The sequence below is a fragment of the Heliangelus exortis genome, chromosome Z (genome assembly GCF_036169615.1).
Source record: "Heliangelus exortis chromosome Z, bHelExo1.hap1, whole genome shotgun sequence".
Lineage (NCBI taxonomy): Eukaryota > Metazoa > Chordata > Aves > Apodiformes > Trochilidae > Heliangelus > Heliangelus exortis.
In genome coordinates this window covers 37,071,169-37,087,030 of record NC_092454.1, presented here as the reverse complement: position 1 = coordinate 37,087,030, position 15,862 = coordinate 37,071,169, and the positions used below count along the sequence as shown (strand labels likewise).

Here is a 15,862-nt window from a genome sequence, read left to right as displayed (position 1 = left end):
CACCTTTGAAAAGGAAAGCCATGGATTCACCTCTTCCTTTGATGTAATTGAAACACCCTGTAGAACTACTTGTCTGCAGTATCTGATAGGGAAGTAAAAAAAGAAAAAAAAAAAAAAGTGGAAATGTTATTAAGAAATATCTCTGCTGAGAGGGGTAAATTGGTGGGGGCAGCATGAAAAAATCATGACACAAATTTTGTCATTTGGCTAAATCTGTGATTTATGAGATGGACATGAGATGTATCTGACAACACTGACAAGCTAGGAAAGCAGTGTCTAAGGGAAGGAGACAGCCTTCTGAGGGAAAGCATGTCTTTAACATTTGAGGTGGGATACTTGCAAGGGAAGGAGTTTATTTCTCTTGCATATATGCTATCTCAACTCTGACATGCCCTGAATTATCAATGTTTCTTTTGCTTGAAGTAATCTTTGCCACCGGCTTACGGCTCCAAGGACAATATGGATAACAAAGACTTTCAGCTGCAGCTTCAGTGGTGCTTCAAAGGTCATATTTTCTCCATATAGGCTTACATGTTTAAACAGAAGTGATGTCTCTGAAGGCATAGTTAGTGATCTCCATGGCAATCGGCGATTACAAAGTCACACCGAGTAGAAGGCAGGAAGATCAGTCCAGCTGTTTACTTTTGTTATCCACCTTAAAGCTAAAAGCATACATCTTTAATTAGACATGTACAGGCATGAAGCAAAGTACAACTGTGAGGCATCCTGGTTCTGTAGTGTCACTTCAGGTTAGCACACCTCTGTATACATGTTTAGCTGTATGGGAGACGACCATATTTTAGCCAAGGAGGTTTTTCAGAGATACAAACAGATCAATGGAGCCATGAAAACTCAGTAGCCACTGATCGTCTTTTGACCTTCATTTCTTTCCTTGTTTGAGTGGCATCACTACTGAAGGGCAATATGGCTTTTTCTGAGGAAACGGTAAATAAGAACCTTCCTCTTCGTGCGTAACTGCTGTCCTTACAAAATACTGTCCGATCCTGCTTTGCATCCTTTTGTGTTTCTTGCTGTCCACTGCTTTGTTCCTCCCCATTCCCACTCCTGCACATTTCTTCATCACTCTGCACAGCTCCACTGACCCCCTTGGGCATCCCAGTCCTTTGGGTTTGCAGCAGCAGCAGCTGCAACTTCACAAATTGCCTGTTTCAATCAGACCAGATGAGGCCTGATTCTTGCCACTGTCTCTGTTGGTTCATTTGTTGGAATACCCTCAGTGGAGAAAAGGTTCTCTCCTACATACCCGTGCACAAAGCAGTCTGCCTGTTTTCAGGGAAGTTTAAAGCCTTGCTTCAGTGGAGTTCATCATCATCCCATAACAGCTTTAGTCTTTCTGAACCCTTTTTCTGAGTGGCAATGTAAAAGCTTTCAAAAAGCCTTAAAAATTAATAGATGTATCGTTTACCTTAGGCCCAGCAAACACAGTCTTTGGTTTTGCAGTGCTTGATTTGAAACTAAAATATGCTTCCAGCTGCTCCATCTGTGGTTGCACCATCTTACAGGGAAAACTGCAACTACTTCTCTAACTGAGGAATCAGAGAGGAGAGTGGGTGGCAGAGGTGAGAAGTGGTTTCTTGGAAGCTACTATGGAGACATCAAAAATAGATGAGTTCATTTCCTCGTTTACCAAGACTGCAGGTTTTCTCAGTCAGCAGTAGGTCTTCAATTATAAGAGCCAAAATCTTGTGTGAGAAATAACGTACTTGCATCAATGAAGTGGATATGACCTGGGAGGCAGACTGAAAATGCTCATTGGTACACTGCATGGAAAAGCTTACCACTGAGTCATGTTTAGAAGCTGGAAAATGAACTGGGGAAATTTCAACTCTGCTATCTCTGCTAACAGCACTAACCACTGGGAACTTATCAGCACATGGGTGAAAATTCTCAGATCACCTGTAGTACCTAAGAGAAAGCAGAACTGGAACTACTGATGATGACTCTGGACACTGAAAAAGGAAAAGAGGGTATGTATCTCCAGCTTTCTCCAATTAGAAGTTTCCATAAGGGATACAGAAATATAAAGCATATTTTCCCATAAAGCTGGAGGGAAAAGGAGAGGATGAGGAAAATGGACTCACTACCATAAATTAGAATAATCACATGGCTTGAGAAATCTGCTTTACCACTGCAGGGAGTGGGCCAAGAACCTGCTTGTCAAAAGGTCTGGAACCCGATTTGTTCATTTTGTGAACAATCACAGAGATTCAGGGGTTGGAAGGAACCTCTGAAGATCATCAAATCCAACTTCCCTGCCAGAGCAGAACCAAGACTAGGGCAGCTCACTCAGAAGTGCATCCAGATGGGTCTTAAAAGTCTCCAGAGAAGGGGACTCCACAGCCTCTATGGGGAGCCTGTTCCAGGGCTCTGTAACCCATACGTACAGTAAACAAATCCTTCCTCATGTTGAGGTGGAACTTCCTGTGCCTTCTCTTTAATCCATTGTCTCTCATTCTACCACAGGGCACAAATGAGAAGAGGTTGACCCTTCCTTCTTGATGATCAGTGCTCATATATTTATAGACATTAATTAGATCCCCTCTCAGTTTTCTCCTCTCCAGACTAAAAAGCCCCAGGTCTCTCAGCCTTTTTTCATAAGGCAAGTGTTCCACGCCCTTAATTGTCCTTGAAGCCCTCTGTAGTACTCTCTCAAGTCCTTGTCCCTCTTGAACTGAGAGGCTAAAAGCTACTTTATGCTGAGTGTTCCTGAGAGTCTTACTGTGTCAGTGGAGTCTTCATTACACCTCCCTGTATGGCAACTGGTTTGCAAGATACAGTCATACTTCCTTTCTTTCTGTTACTTTCTAGACTAGTAAATACAGTGTTTGGAGGTTTGTTTGTTTGGTGGTGGGAGGGTTTGTTTGTTTGTTTGGTTTGGGTTTTGTGGTTTTTTTCCTACAATGCTCCAAGTTCAATGAGGAATAGGGAGTATGTCCATACTAAGGCAAATAAAATGTTTTAATACAATATGCGATATTCAGATCTGCTAAGCAGTATGCCATGGCACAAGAACAGGAGGGATTTGTTACTGCAGTTGTTAGTTTTGATAACATTGTAGGAGAGGATTTCCTCTGTGCTTTTGTGTTTAGCACCAGGCTGCTGTGACTTTCATTCTGAAGAGTTTAAGTCATGACACATGTTATGAAAGGTCTGGTTTGTTACACTAAAGCATAGTATTAATGACCAAAAGTGATAGAGAAAAGAAAATGGTTCTTTGGTCTTACAGATGCTGATCCTTGGAGTGCCAGCACTTTAATACTTAGTGTTATCATGTTCAACATCACCATGTCTGGCATCTCTATCCTCAGGGAGTCTACGATCAGCTTACTTCATATTGGAATGAATGGTATTTTGATATTGATATTTGATATATAGGATCGATGTTTTGTTTAAGGACAATGAACCTAGCCTCGTGCTTTTATTCCGTTTTCTTTAGTTTCCTCCATTTTCCTATGGAGTAAAACAATACTGCTCCTTTTATATGTAGATTATTAACACAGTAAAGCTAAAAACTAAAGATTAGAAAAATAACCATTACTTTTGATCCTGCATTGTAAAATGTGAGGCATTTCTATAAAGAGCACCTGACCACATTGTGTAAGATCACATCTTACACAATCCCTCTGATGTTCAGCACACACATTATATATCTACTTACATATTTTGAGCAGGGATGAAATTTACTCACCAAAGTAATCAAAGATGACCTCATTTCTTTGTCAACAGCCACAAGCTTGTCTTTCAGCTTAACTTGGTTCATATGCTAAGAGCAGAACCTTTCTCAATTAGCCATCCACTGACCCCTTTTACCAACTGGTACCACACCCTCTCTTCACCTTTCCAAATTACAGCAATCCTAAAGTCTGACATCCAGCAATCTTTATTTTGCAAGAGGAAATAAACATTAGTGAACAGGAAATTTGCATGAAATACAGCATCCTTCAGTTCTACTGGATTTTACATCATGTTTTTTGCAGCCATTGGGTGACTACCATTTATGCACAGTCCCCCATTAAGTGAAATTTTTACAAATGGAGGGTATAAGAGGATCTTTCTCTACTGAACACAACAGACATAACTGAAGTTGACTTAAAGAAGCACGCCTCCTCCTGAATTAATTTACTTTGATATGGAGGATGTTCCATTTTCAGCAAAGTAACACACTTAACATTTAGAAGTTGTCTCTGTGCTTCACTGCCACCTTAAAATGTGTTTTAACAGATTTCAGATACATTAATAGCTCTTATAATTCAAATGAATGCAAATATTAGCATAAGCACAAGTCTAGGCAGACTATAGTTTTTCATTTAGTCTGCTCCTCTGTGTTCTCAGAGAACATGAAGACAATTTCTGTTTTCCACAAGGCTTTATTATCCAGCTCTATGTGTCATTAAACCCTATGAGTATCTGTGACTTCTTTTATGACAGCTTGTCTTTGTGCTGAGTCTGCTAACTCTTTCAATTTCAATTGCTTTCCATTTCAGTAAAAACAGTTGATTATTTTATTCTTATATTTCTTCCTGTGGACTGAATGCAAGCACCCACCTGGATGATTCCCTCACTGATTTGTACTAAGTTAGGCTATGCTGGGTTTTTAGTTTTGGTTTTGTGTATTCACTGAGCTTTGTACATGTTGTGATTTGAGTCTGACCAATAGCAAAGGACCACGGAGCCACACACTCCCTCTCCCCCAGTTCAAAATGGCAAGGAAGAAATCCACCTAGAACCTCAGGGGGGTCAAGACAAGGATCATAAGTGTTCCACTCTCCAATTATGTTCCTGGGCAAAACAGACTTAACTTGGGGGGAAAATCAATTTAATTTATCATTAATCAAAGCAAAACAGGGCAAAGAGAACACACAGCCCAGTGCTTAAATAGTTCACCCTACCACTCCCTTCTTCCCAGGCCCAAATTACTTTATCCCAGTGTCTCTACCTTATCCCCTTTGCCTCTCCCTCCACCCTCTCCTTCCCCCCCAGCAGCACAGGGAGTGGGGTTTATGGTCTGGATGTCACAGGTTGTTTCCTGCAGTTCTTTCCTCAGGGGGAAGGATTCCTCACAGTCCTCCCCTAGTCCCACAGGAGAAAGTCCTTCACCTGAGTCCCTCCCACAAGGCACTGTCCCTCAGGAGCAAACTGCTCCAGCAAGGGCAGCCCACGGAACCACAGACTGCTTTGGGAACAACCACCTCCCCTGGCATGGGGTCCTCCATGGCTGAAGGTCCACAACACCTGCCCTGTGATCCTGCACCGGCTTCAGGTCCACAACTGCTCCAGTGGGATCCTTCAGGGCTGCTTCACAACTCCTGCACCCTTATCATTCAGGGACTGCTCCACCCTGCTCTTCCATGGGCTGCAGGGGGATAGCCTGCCTGCCCTCACACCATGGGCTGTAGGGAAAAAACATTTATCCAAGGCACCCTCTTCCTTTCCTTGCTCACTGACCTTGGTTTCACCTTTCTAGTATCTCTGCTCTCCTCTTCTGGTACTGCTCGCTCCTCCTTGTGTTGCTCTCTCCTCCCACTCTCCTCTGCCCTGAACTCTTATAACCATATTTCCCCTTCTTGAATATGTTAATTGCTGAGGAATAGCCATTGCCACTGATGGCTTCAGCATTAACCAGAGGCAGGCCCAGACTTTTTTAAGCTGGGAGAGGTTTCAGGAGCTTCTCATAGGAGACACCCCTGGGGCACCACCCCTGCTTCCAAAACAGGGCACCACATCAACACAGAACAGGACAAAAAAAGGTCTCCTTCAGACCTATACTACATTTCTCTGATCAGCAAGGCCCAGTTGTCACAAGTTACCATAAAGCCAACACTTAAAAAGAGGACAGCATACAATTAGTGGCCACTTTAAAATGAAACAAAGGAAAAAAAAGTGCAATTTCACAGGCACTTGCAGTCCTGCCAGAGAGTGTGGTGATGCCTAAGATGTGAACAGCTACAGAATTCTCTAACAGCAGGTATGGTAAAAGGTGCTACATTTTTTGCATGATAGCTACTGTTCTGACATTAATGTGCTCCAAAGAAGATATGAAAAAAGTTCACTCCTTATATCTGTTGCAAGCTTCACCTTGAAAAAATAAGACTTGCAGCGTGTTCTGAAAGCCCCCACAGGCAGGTGTTCTGCTTGGTCCAATAGATGGTTTATCAGGAGGCAATTAGTACCTCTGATCCTTTACAGGGAGTGCCTCCTTTCTCTGTCTCTTAGGCTTGGGGATAACAGTGAAAATGCCTCAGCTGAAGTACCTCCCACTATCTGAAATGCAAAAACAAAACTATCATGAAGGATACTGGTGCCAAGTTGTTAATTTAAAACCTGAAATTGCAGGCGGGAGGACATGTATTAAAAACCTGGAGCTGAGCCTAATTCTATAGCCTGTTTTTGCCAAGCAGCAGGGCTGATGCCATGACTTGTTTCTATGGCATCGCATGCAGTGCTAGAGGTACGTGACTTCAGAAATGAACCCACCAGTCAGAGTACCTTTTGGCTTGTTGTGAAAATGACCAAAATAAAAAAAAAAACCCCGCTGAGAAAAACAAAAATACAGAATGTGAAAAAAAACTTGTTTTTTTCACATTCTGTAGAGCAAGCTCTCCATGCTCCCTGCAGGTGCCTTTTGCTAAAAGCTTTAACTCTCTCACCAACAGATGGAACAGCCCCTGACCCTGTCAAGCCCTGCACCTCTTTCACTCTTGCAAACTACGCAATGCTGCTGCCATCTCTGAATTAGGTTTTTAACTCTCTCACATCTCTCTCCCTGAGAGACCTCAGAAACTGCATTGTAATGGAAAGATTAAATGGAGGTGAAGCTATTGCCAGAATCATAATGCCAGAAGACACACAGTCCAGAACATGTCTTAACTTTTCTCACTTGTACAGGTGCCTCTGAATGGCAGGTCAGGGCTCTGCAGTGTCACTGTTGGAGAAGAGCATTTTGTTGGACTGACAGTGTCCTATGTCCATCTGCTGCCAGGTCTTAGGTGCAGAAAAGCAAGGTAGTGTTGAATAGTTCCATCCACTGTGGAGATCTCATAAGCACATAAATTAACATATAAAACCATTAGTGGGGAAGGGGGGCTGGACTAGGTGACTTTTAGAGGTCCCTTCCAACCCAAATTATTCTGTGATTCTGTGATTCTATTATTCTATTTGGCTCATGTGGGCAGTGTGCTGACAGAGATTGCTGAGGGAAATAATTCAGGTCTGAAAAAGAGGCACAGGAAATGGGAAGTCAGAGAAATAAAAGTGACGCTGAAATGTCCTTGTTAATAAGATTAACACGAAAGATACTCAGAAGGAAAATGTGCATGTGGCAGGAGGGTTTGGTGAGGGCAAAGAAAAGTAATTTTTAGCAAGATCTTATTTCTTCTCCCTTGCCTGCAAAATGCCTTCCTAGCACACAGCCACAGGGACACAGCAGCAATGCCTGTGGCTGCTGCAGCGATTCCCAACCCTCTGCTCCTGGTTCCAGCATCTGCAAACAGCCAGGGTGCTGCTAACAAGTCAGCCCCTCAAAATGCCACTTAGGAAGGTAAGTGAGGAGAAGTGTAAGGTATGGTAAATCAAGGAGTCTTCTGAAGGTCTCCTCTGCTCCTTTTACCACTGTTCCCATGTGCTAGCTCCTGTAACCTACTAAAGATCTATCAAAGTAAAGCTACAAGGACATCAGGCATTTTTAATTTAACCTTTTAATTCTTTCTGAGAGGTTGAGAGGTTTCAGATGTGTATGTTTTGCTAGAGATTCACTTGTGTATCTGTATGAAAAATACAAAAAATCCCAGGTCGGTGTAATAAGTGGAAGATATTCCCTCTGAACTAATTGGCTCTGGTAAATTTCATGTTCAGTTCAAAAACTGCTCTGCTTCTTTGATCAAAAACAACCAAACAGTATGAAAATTGGTATTTTACATAGAAAAATTCTTCAATCAGATTAGAAAGTAAGGTGCTTTATATCCCCTACACCAATACTTCTTCTGACTGCTTTACCTGATAATACATTTTGGTTTGCATCACTGACAAAATTAAAATTCTATGGTGTTCATGTCACAATCTGAAAGTATATTATAATCTGTATTATAAAAGAGGTTTTCTCAAATTGTCTGTACATTGTTCCTGCTTTTTAGAGAGAGATACAGCTGTGGTTTATTCAACAGTTCTGTGCAAGGAACCACTACCAGCTTTATTGTTTGTACATGCTTATAACCCAAACCCCTGTAGAAACAGTATGAAAAGGTGACTGATTCACTAGAGGGGGGGAGGGAAGAGTGAAGCAAAATTCTCTACAGTGTGTAAAAAAGGAGATAGTAAAATGAAAGTCACCTTTGGTTAGACTATATTAATTTAGCATATTCCCAAACTTTAAAAATTCTCTGCTTCTATGGAATTATATGGATACTATCCTTATGGCTGATTCCTGACTGATTATTTGTTTCTTTTTATTATATCTCAAGCCTTTTTTTAAATTTTTTTTTTTATCTTTAAGATTTTCTTTGTGTCTAAGTCTATTTCCTACTATTGAGGCCTCATCTTAGATAAGGTTGAATTCTTTATAATTTTAATTAAATATTTAGTATATGGCCCCTCAGGCGAAGGGAATGCTTCAAAGCATAACTAGTTCCCTCAGATTGTGATAACATTAGAAAAGGGACAACCTGTTTTAACAGTCTCTGAGTGGTCAGGCTATACAACTTGCAACCCAGCAGAAGCAAAGTTTTCTCTTCTGATAAGAGGGATGCCTGCTCCAAAGGCTCTGCTTGGCTGGCGACATGACGGGAATTGTCAGAAAATAAGATTTGTATAAATCTGCATTTAACTTTTTTTTGAGGAGTGATCAGTGCTTGAACCAGCACTAAGAGACCTTAAGGGATGTTGAATCTTGGTTAATTAGAGGCTATCTTTCTGGTGTGTTGTAAGATATATCAATGAAAAGGGAGAAGAAGCAATTACAGAATAAAACCTTCGTGGTCTTCCAGTACTACCTTAAAGACTACAGCTACTCCAGTGATAAAGAAAATGCCAGGCATCTTCCTTGTGCACTTGTCTAACATGCAGGAGTGCTTGAAGGTACCTGACATTAGAAATCACTTGATGAGGGAAAATGCCTGTGGAACCTAAGTGTTTGTGGTGCTGCTAATAAGTTACAGGCCACATGCAGACTCACACAGTTAAATCTTACAGGTACGGGAAGTCAGAATAATTGACAATACTGGTGACATCTGGTCAGACTCCATACTCCTGACTTAGCTATTTTAGACCATGCTAATAAAGATAAGGTGTCTGAGTCTAGGGGATTTTATTCATGAAACTGCTTTCCTTCAGTTCAGTGGTCCAGTCCCAGAATTTTAAAACATTTCAATTTCTGAAAGCCACCTAATTCAGTACCTCCATGCACCTCTGAAACCACCCACACACTTCTAGCAACAGATAATTCACACACTGCTAGTCAGACATTAATGCTTCCTGACATGTGAAAGCCATAATTCCAAGCTTTCAGACAGTAAAAAAGGATTCATTTCTGTTCCTTGTGGATCTTGAGCTAGCTGACCTTAAAGCAATGTCAAGCTTGCAGTGGTCTTTTCAGCCTCTGAGAGCTGTTTTAACTATTCAACACTATCTTGCTTTTCCTCACCTCAGACCTGGCAGCAGATGGACACAGGACACTGTCAGTCCAACAAAATGCTCTCTGTTTTACCAGCTGTTTTAACTCTAACCCAAGGCTGAAAGTAGCAAGTCACAGATCTAAGATCATCATGATGTCCAATTCCTGAAAATACGTACATCTGACTAGATCAGCAGACTAATGTAGTAGAAAAGTGTCTGAACTGCCATGGTCAAGCACTAAGCTGTGCTAATAGGCATACAAATGGGTGTGTAATGTAGACATGCTGAATCCAACTAACATACTTTAGAGAGCATAGTTTGGTTTCTTTTCCTGAAAAGCGAAGCCCTCAGCATAACTTCTTCCTCTTTGGAATATCCAGGCCCAGCTAAGAAGATGTCCATACAAAACGTTGGCCAGGCTCTTCCCAGTGAGAGAGAAAAGCTTTGCCAACACTTACACAAGATCTTGTGCCAAATGACCGTGAAATATTACAAGAAAAAAGGCAGAGTGTGATGTTGTGGAGCAGATTCAGAAACCTCATATGAATCTGTCCATGAAACCCCAGAGGAGTCTTGTGCTTATACTGGAACAGAGGGGAATGAGGGCTCCCTAAAATCTGACAATTTCTGTCTCCCTTTCTACCTCCACAGCAGCACTGAGCAGCAAACATAAACATAAACCCACTGGGAGGCAGCAAGACTGGTGTAAGGTGGTGCAGGGATTCTGGGAAGAAAGATCTGTTTACACCCATTTTCCCCTAAGACAAGGATGTCTTGGTCACTGGAGGAGTACCTAGCCTTAGAAGACTTTGACACATGGGACAATGCAAATGCTCTTTAAACTGAAACAGAGGAAGGAGAACTGTTTATAATAATATTTACATAGCAAGAGTGTCTGAATATGTGTCTGAATAGCTGGCTAATTTGCATTACTAAGTAAACTGTCATCCTCACAAGGTTATAATGTAATGTCCAGCAGATTGCATAGATTCGTCCACATGTTGCATTCATTAGCAAATGTTGTAGATGTCTTTGGGCTTTTGATACTAGTTTTTCCAGTCAGGCATTGTTTGTTACATTTAAATGTGGAATGCTCAGTTTTTAAAGGGCAGATTATATTTGTCCAAAAAGTTGATTTCACAGAAATCTGGTTTTACAATTTTTTTCTGAATTTTCAGAAAGAACTAAAACAAATTTTTGCTGAAGAAATGAAAGCTTTACCTTAAAAACAATCAGCCTGAGATTCCCAGTGTTTTGACTGCAGAAGCTGTGAGAGAGAAAAATTGACTAAATCATAATGGTCAGGTTGAAAACCTGAGATCCTAAAGGTCGATGTTAATGCAGCACATTAGTACTGTTGCATTAGAAGCATCACTTCAGGCTCAGGGACAAGTTGTGTGCTAGAAGAGTTGTCATGATGAGCTGTGAATCAAATAGGTTAAAATGGAGCTCTGGAAGGAAAGTGTATTTAGGTTATGGAACTTCTCTTGGATATAATTTAGCAGTCATGCAAAGTGTTATTGCTAGGCTTCAGAAATTGAAAGAATGAAACAGACTAAGGTAGGTCGGGAGGGACCTCTAGAGGTCAGATATCCCGCTTAAATAGAGGGAAGGATTTTGGAAGCAGTTGTCTGAGCAATGAAATGTCACTCATATTTTATTAATTGCATCAAATGCCAGGTTAGAAGGGACCTCAAGGATCATTTGGTCCAACCTTCCTAAGTAGGAACGTGGCTCAGATGCAATGGCCCAGCACCTTGTCAATCTGAGTCTTAAAAGTGTCATGTTGGAGAACCCACCACTTCCCTGGGGAGATGATTACAGTGTCCGACTGTTCTCATAGTGAAAGATTTTCTTGTGATTTTCAAAAGGGAACTCCCTAGGGGTAACTTTCACCAACTATCCACAGCTTTTCCATGTGACTGATCTTCTCAGCCATCTTTTTTCCTTCTTTTCCAACAATAACTAACTTTTCAACTAATACCATGTTATCATAGTAATTGACTACAAGCCTTTATCTGTACAGGTTATTATGAGAGTTTGCAATGGAGAATGCCCAAGCAATTCACAGATGTTTTCTTTGAAGAGAAAAATTTACAACACTGTCAAAATACACTGATTTAGGTTGCAAATACTACATCTTTTCAATAGCTGTTCAGCATTTTTTTAAAATAGAAAACATTAGATATCAATCTGACTGTGAATAAAAAAAGTCTATTTCTTCTGACAGTTTAGCTTGGTTATAACTGTCCAGCTATAATGATTTAAATACCATAAAATACAAGACACTGTCTCGAGGATTTTAGGATTTTGTTTCTACATGTGGAACCACTGAGGCAGTGAGCTACTTACTGCACGTAGAAGCAGTAAGCAGCCCTCCTTCAAGAAATAAGCACTGGTAAAACCTTTACAGTGGTGGCATGCACCTACCTACGGGCTGCTGGCATGCTTGGGTTAGATGTGCAGCACCACAGCTGGGTCTTCACTGCAGCCATGAAGGCTGCCCAGGGACAGCTCTCAGCTGCGAAGAGGATGCACCGCACATAATCAAAACATAAAGGGGTTTGGGTTGGAAGGGACCTTAAAGATCATTTCGTTCCAACTCCCCTGCATGGGCAGGGACACCTCCCGCTAGACCAAGGCTGCTCCAAGCCCCATCCAACCTGGCCTTGAACACTTCCAGGGGGGAGGCATCCCTAGCTTCCCCAGGCACCCTGTTCCAGTGTCTCACCACTCTCACACCAAAGGATGTCTTCCTAATGTCTACCTAACATCTTCCTGACATCCACCTTGCAGCTCCGTGGTGGCAACCTCCTTTCCTCTCCCGAGGCTTGTGGGCAAGGAGCGAGGGAAAGGCTCTGCTGGGCCTCCTCCTGCCCATGGCAGAGCTGATTTCACCCGCCCCCGCCGGGCTGCTGCTCCCTTACCCGCTCCTCTCCGCTCCCCCCGCTGCCCCCCGCCATCTCTCTCAAAGAGGGAGCGCGGAGGCGCGGAGGGGGAGGCCGCACTGACGCGGGGAGGGCGGTGCTTCAGGAGGGGCCGGGCCGGGCGGTGCTGGCGGCGGCGGCAGGAGGAAGATGGTGGCAGCGGGAGGAGCGGCTGGCTGCCGGGCTTTCCGCCCCGCGCTGAGCTGCCGCCCCCGCCGGAGCCGCCCTGCCTGCTGAGGTGCGGAGGGATCCGCGGCCGGGAGCGGGAGTTTGGGGGGTCCGGTCCCCCGGCCCGCGTTGGGTGGCGAGGGGGAGAGGCTGGCGGGCCCAGGGGCGGTCGGAGCGTGTGTCCGGCCGGGGGGAGCGGCAGGATGGCTCCCGCCATCGCGGTGGCTGCCGGCAGCGGGGAGCGGCGGGGGGCTGCGGCGGCCCTTGTGCGGCTGCAGGGGTGTGGGGGAGGCTCGGGGCTCGGCACCTGCCCCGAACCGGGAGAAGCGGCATCGCCACGTACGCGAACGCCTCTGCTCCAGCCTCCGGCGGGCGGCTGCGTTGTTTCCTTTATATTTATCTGTTTGAATGTATTATTTAATGTTGGTGAGGTGCGCACGGAACGGCACTGCGCGGGGCTCTGCGCACCCTAATGCACTAGTTTGTTGGTTTGGATTTTTTTTTTTTCCTGTATTTTCCCCACACGGCGCATCTTTTTTGGTGGTGAAAAGGGCGAGGAGAAATGGGGGGTGGGGGTGCGTGTGGAGATTTTGCGGTCGCCGATCGAGTGGTCACGGTCACAGCATTACGGGAGCAAAGCCCCGTCCTGCGGGAGGTGCTGCTGGCATCTCTGGCCGCGTCCCGGTTTTCCGAAGGAAACCCAACGGGGCCGGGACCTTCTCGTCCTCTCTGTGGGGTTCAGCGAGTTGCCCGCTCGGCGCTTCATCCCTGCGCAGGGGGGCGAGGTGACATCTGCTACCATCTCGTAATTCTTTCAGGAAAGGGAAGGTGTCTTTGTCTTTTCTTCCAGGAAAAGCAGTTTGATGTAGCGGTTGCCTAAATCACAGTCACGGGCAGTGCAGCCATATGTGCTGCAACTGCTTTCTGGAAAGATCAGTGTTAACAGGAGCAATTCACCGAGACTTGTATTATTGCCATCATCTACTAATCAGGTCTTTGAGAGAGATAGGAACTTGGGCCTAAGCTGGTAAATTGAAACAGCTTTTTGCTTTCTCCTGTCTCTCAGCATTTTTTGGGCTGTGGAAATGCCGTTTGCTTTAGGGAGTGTGTTGCAGATCTGGCTGTTTTCATAGCTGCTGAGGAACTAGAAGGCAGAGATGTTTGCCTGACTCTGCATATATTAAGAGTGAGCTAATGTGGGTGTAGGGCAGGCATGTAGCATTTTTGTTGTCTTTAACATGCATCATGTTACACCAGCTGATAAGAGTGCTCCCAGGTGGCCGCAGTTTTGCATCTGCTCTGCGATGGTGCCCCATGGGGTCACAACCAACTTGCCCTGGAAAATATTCCAGTCGCTGGTACCCCAGCTTCTGCTGCATTGCTGCTAAAATCTGGCCCAGCAGCACCTGCCTTTGCAGCCCATGGCTGAAACAAGCACGTGATGCCTGATTTTCCCAAACACTGAGGGTGTTACAGAATGTGTTTATTCTTTAGGTGCTCCATTTTAGTGTTATGCAGATAACTAAAAGTAAGATGCGTTTTCACCTTGCACTCTAATGGGGGTGGAGGGAGGCGGAAGGGGAACTGGAGGCTGCCTCAGAAATGCTGTTTCAGAGTGAAGGAGAACGGCTACTGTTGAATTCTGTGCATTTGTGTGTACTTCTACAGAAAAATTAAGTGTCCAATCAGTAATAATAGGTGGTGAAAGTAAACTGCAGAATCAGAAAATCTGGCATTCTAATGCACTTTGGGACTGAGAGGGATGTCTAATCAGTGAAATGTAAATATCTGAGTGAAAGACAGCTTGTCTTCCTTGGAAAATGTGGTTTGAGATTCAGAGATCTATGAGCTTTTAGGTCAAACTGAATTCTACAAAGTAATGGCAGCTCAAGGTTGGCTGTGTAGTATGAATCATACAATTCATTGGTCCAAGTTTTCTTGGACATTCTTAGTTGTAGCTTGAAGCGATACTTTCATCTTACGATAATGCATTGTCCTCACTTAAAATAGCGCATTTTCTTGCTATTGGGCTGTCTTCTAACAGATGCAAGGCCAGCCTTTTGAAATGCTGTTAAAATAAAGGTATTCACAGATTAACCCTTTGGTTATAAAATCTAAGAATACTGGGAAGTTGGTTTGGTACATCTAGCTATGTAGAAAATACAGTTTTGGTGTATTGGAGGGGAGGTAGAGACACCAAAGCTTTTTAGTGTGACTGTTTTTTGGTTACTTAATATAAAATCCATTTCACAACTTCTTGAGTTAATAATTAATTTGAATCATGTGTGTATGATAAGTTTGCATTTCCTTGTGTGTTAGGATGAGTGTAAATACATTCCCTGTTCTCTATTTGTGAAAACTGTCTTCATGTGTTTAAACCATAGGAAGGCTTTGAAAGAAATTTTGTAATGCTGGAAATGGTGGCAAGGGGGATGCCATAGGTGAAAATCTCGATGTAGCCCATCATGCCCTTATTATTGAGGGGCAGAAAAGGTGGGGATAGATTTTTGGAGATAAGCCTCAACATCTTATTTGCTCTAGGTGGATGTAAATATATAATTATATATATAATACTATATAATATATATAATACTATATAATATATAATACTATAAATCAGAGACTGCCTAATTTTGAGGTTGAAGTTTGTGTCATCGGTTTAATAAACAATACTGACCAGATGCATGCACCTTTTGCGTGTGAGATTTGAATGGGTTTTAATTGCACCAGGAGTTGGCTTCTAAATTCTTTGACACCATTTTAAGCCACAGTCATATACAGTGCTTATGTTCTTAAACTTAAAAAGCCTGCAGTATGAGGATTATGTGCATCTTCAAAATGTAGTTAGTCTTTTCTTTTTGTAAGCAGTGCCTACTGGCTCTAGAGCTGACATGAAAGATGTGTGGCTGCAAAGAATTAGAATCTCCTGTTCAGCTTCTTATTTCGTATTTTTCACAGGAAAACATGGGTAGTAATTTGCAGTGGTTTTGTTGTTTGGCTTTAGGTTTTCTCAGTGTGGGGTAGTGTTCATGGCAAACAAAATCGGGAAAAAACAAATAGTAAATCCAGGAAAGGTAGCCGTGGAAATACATGCTATGTTGGTTCTGTGGTGTTACTGCATGTGTGGGAGTTCAGGCTTA

General features: G+C 43.1%; 1 protein-coding gene across 3 annotated transcripts in view; it reads left to right on the top strand.

The window, feature by feature from the left end:
* Positions 1-12,662: 12,662 nt before the first annotated feature.
* The window catches only part of APBA1 (amyloid beta precursor protein binding family A member 1), an 89,873-nt gene continuing 86,673 nt past the window's right edge, over positions 12,663-15,862 (top strand). For 2 of the 3 annotated variants that reach the window (XM_071729844.1, XM_071729842.1), the window contains exon 1: positions 12,663-12,792. The gene's annotated coding sequence lies outside the window, so the exon portion shown is untranslated. The remainder of the gene's footprint in view (positions 12,793-15,862) is intronic. The other variant, XM_071729841.1, reaches the window with a different exon arrangement.